Here is a 4,379-nt window from a genome sequence, read left to right as displayed (position 1 = left end):
GTTTATCAATTATGTTAATTTGTGACACGTTATTCCGAATTGAAGGTCTCGACACATTATATTATCACTACCTCATCTGTAACATCGTTTGTGTATGTAAAAGAATATTTTTAATAAATTTGTGACATTATATAATTTATCAGTTGCAAGTAATATAGAAAGAAATTTTATCATTAGTAAATAAATGTACATTTGACAATTGGTAATAAATGTACCAATTGTTAATAGCATATAGATTGTAAGTGGATATAGATTATTAATAATTCATAATAATGTAACATTTATTATTTTAATGGATAAAGATTAAATACATTAAATAAATTTGTTTTATCATTATGAGTATTACAGAGTTCTATTATATCTTAGATGAATACTGTAGAATGCGGTCGGTAATGGGTGCTATATTTCCTGTATCTGACTGTACCATGTATGCACATTATAAATAAAATGAGTCCGAAAACTAATGAAACATTTGTTTCTAAGAGAACGGCTGAGTTGCGGCCCGTGATTTCTTTGAGATTTTTAGTCCCAGTGAATAGAATACGATGCAATAAAAAAGATTTGTCTTTTAATTTAAAGATCAAGGTCAATTGGCTACATTTTTCCGCAGATCTTTACCGATTTACAGGTATAGAGTAACGCTATATATGTGTCTATTGTGTATCTGAATATCTGATATATATTGTTATATTATTTTTACAATACTTCGGTAGAGAATAATTTAAGCCACTTATTTAGGAAATGCTTGGTCAGTGGCGTAGACCACTATAGCTTATGATAATATGATAATATATACGTATAACATTACAAACAACAAAGTACGACAATAATTTGAATACAGCCATGATGTGCTATAATGTTGTAAATCATATTTTGCTAGAAATAGTAATTAAAATAATGACATTGCTATAATTATAAAGAGAAGACATTTGAAATATCTATTAAAATGAATTTCTTTACCTGAGATAGAAACACTTTTATTTATTTTTATATGCTATAGCAAGTATTGTGCTTCTTAAAATAAGACGAAGTTTTAATTAACAGCGAAGTTTCTTAAGGATTTAACCAATTTACACTTTTAGGTTTAAAACGTCAAGAAACGTTTAGGTTAAATGTTAACTTTTAGTAAAAATAATTTGATAGAAGGTAAGAAAGTTAAAATTCATTGCAACAATGAAATTTTTATTTTTATTCAACTTCTATGTAATGTTGCATAATGTTCAAGTATGTAATGCTCATACTGTATTTCGTTGTTTAAATATCTAGAAAATATTTGAGAAATCTAGCAAATTAGAGATGGGAGAAAATTGTCATTAATCGCCCCGAAGAATGGCATCTGGAAACTTTCTTACTGGTTTGTCGAAAAGACAGAAACTGCACGCGTCCACACGCGTCCATGTTAATGCTACAAATTACGCTTTATCGAATTTCAACAAGGATGATAGCATTAGAAAGGAAGATCGCTTCACGTGGAATAACGACGAATTACGTACTGAATTGATTTGTATCTGTATCAGAAATTTTTCCTGAACAAAATATGATAAAATTGTTTTGCGTATATTAATCCTTTGAAAAACTTTTGGGAATTATCATATGGCTTGGTTTAAATTAAACCTAGTAGGTGTATTTTTAATGCAATTTATAAGTTACTTTAAGCGATATTTTTGGATGAAATGTGCATATTTATATGCATATACAGGATGGTCCTGTTAACTTCTACGAACTGAGTAACTAAAGTAACTTAAAATACAATATGATATGCTTGTATTTATGGAATAATCATTATAATTTTGTGACTATTTATTTTCACAACTTTATTGCTGTGCCTTATCCTTTAATAACTTCAACAACACGTTGGCGGCATGTAATCCATAAATCCAATTTATCGATTAATATCAGTAGTACTGCACGTTTTATATATGACGTCAAAAATAATCAAATATTACATAAAAAAAAAAAAAAACTAAAATCTCTACAACGAATAACAAAGATGGGATCATTTGTCATGTGTCATAGAGATATGTACATCGTAGAGTCTACTAACTCGAATGCTAAAAAACAGTGTCAATTTTAAATTGCGAATATATCTGAAAACGAGTTAGACATAAAACTTTATCAATGTAAATCCTATTAGTGAAACTAATATACTGATCGAAAAGTACTTAAAATAAACAGAAAGTGGTTACACAAGAGTAATGTCCGCGTAAAAGTTTTACTTATAGGACCGAATCTTCCATGAAACTTTGATTTTACCGATATTGCAATGGTACCGAGGATACAAGTAAAGAACTGAACGGACATTTTTTCTCTCTATTTCCTATTATCACCTTATATGCGATAGAACTCGAAAGGAAAGCTTGTCGGAAGCTGGAAGAACTTTTCCGACGTCCTACGCTTCAAGAAGTTCTCCATCTGTCTCTGCCCTGTTATAAATCGTCGACAGTTGCCGCAGTTGTATCTCATCTGCGTTTGCCTCCAGTAATGTCTTACCGACATATTCTGGTTATATTGGAAGATCAATCACGATCGTAAACCCGGAAAATATGTTTGACATCCCCATTTGATGGTCCTACCTGATCCCGTCTCTCTGCATCTGTCAGAAGTGACTATTCTAGTCTGTTTGTTAATATTCTAATGTTAAAAAGCGTTATCAGATGAGATGACGTACATGTCGCAGTTCAGTATCACAGACCCAGAGTGTATTAAGACCAGTATTATGACCCATATAGAACTTTCTATTTTTCTCGATACTGAAAATTCTTTCGTTCTAAGACGTTTAGTTTCTGATATAACACAATAAAAGGCGAAAGTGATGATAGGTCCATATTTTGTTTCAATGTTTTTGCGACCTTGATTTGCTCTACTGTGAAGTTGGAAAAGTAAGATCTAATACCCTTTCGCTCTGCGTTTCAGATATACGTAGCGTATATACAGGGTGGTTTGTAACCAGTGGTACAAGCGGAAAGCGGGTGATTCTACGCGAAAGTCGAAAATATAGAAAAAACATTTTTCGTTTGAGGCTTTGCTTTCGAGAAAATCGTATAAAGTTATACGGTAATACGTTATAACGCATAACGTTATGTAATATTACAATATAAAGTATAACGTTATATGGTAATACGATATAATGTATAACGTTATGTAGCATTACGTTATAACGTATAACGTTAAATAGTATACCATACTAACACTATATAACGTTATTAAGTATAACGTTATATAGTATTACGTTATATCGTATAACGCTATGTAGTATTACGTTATAACGTATAACGGTGTATGGCATAACGTTATAACGTATAACGTTATACGCTAATACGTTAGCACGCATAACGTTATGTAATATTACGATAAAACATATAACGTTATGTAGCATAACGTTATTACGCATAACGTTATGTAATATTACGATAAAACGTATAACGTTATATGGTAATACGTTATAACGCATAACGTAATATCTTAATACGTTATAACGTATAACGTTATATAGTATCACGATATAACTTATAACGTTATGTAGTATGACGTTATAACGTATAACGTTATATAGTATTACGATACAACGTATAACGTTATATGATAATACGTTATAACGTATAACGTTATACGCTAATACGTTATAACGCATAACGTTATGTAATAATACGATATACCGTATAACATTATGTAGCGTTACGTTATAACGTATAACGTTATGTAGTATTACGCTAAGACGTATAACGTTATGTAGTATTACGTTATAACGTATAACGTTATGTATCATTACGGTAAAACGTATAACGTTAAGTAGCATTACGGCATAACGTATAACATTATGTAGCATTACGGTATAACGTATAACGTTATGTAGCACTATGATATACCGTATAACGTTATGTAGTATTACGTTATAACGTATAAATTTACGTAGCATTACGTTATAACGAATAACGTTATGTAGCTTTACGGTATAACGTATAACGTTATGTAGCATTACAATATAACGTATAACGTTATGTAGTATTACGTTATAACGTATAACGTTATATAGTATTACGTTATAACGTATAACGTTATGTAGCATTACGTTATAACGTATAACGTTATATAGCATTACGTTATAACGTATAACGTTATATAGTATTACGTTATAACGTATAACGTTATGTAGCATTACGTTATAACGTATAACGATATGTAGCATTACGTTATAACGTATAACGTTATATAGTATTACGTTATAACGTATAACGTTATATAGCATTACGTTATAACGTATGACGTTACGTAGCATTACGTTATAACGTATAACGTTACGTAGCATTACGGTATAACGTATAACGTTACGTAGCATTACGGTATAACGTATAACGTTATGTAGCATTACGGTATAACGT

This window comes from Bombus pyrosoma, linkage group LG3 (genome assembly GCF_014825855.1).
Source record: "Bombus pyrosoma isolate SC7728 linkage group LG3, ASM1482585v1, whole genome shotgun sequence".
NCBI lineage: Eukaryota > Metazoa > Arthropoda > Insecta > Hymenoptera > Apidae > Bombus > Bombus pyrosoma.
The sequence above is the reverse complement of the archived record's forward strand: the minus strand, read 5'-3'. Positions refer to the sequence as shown.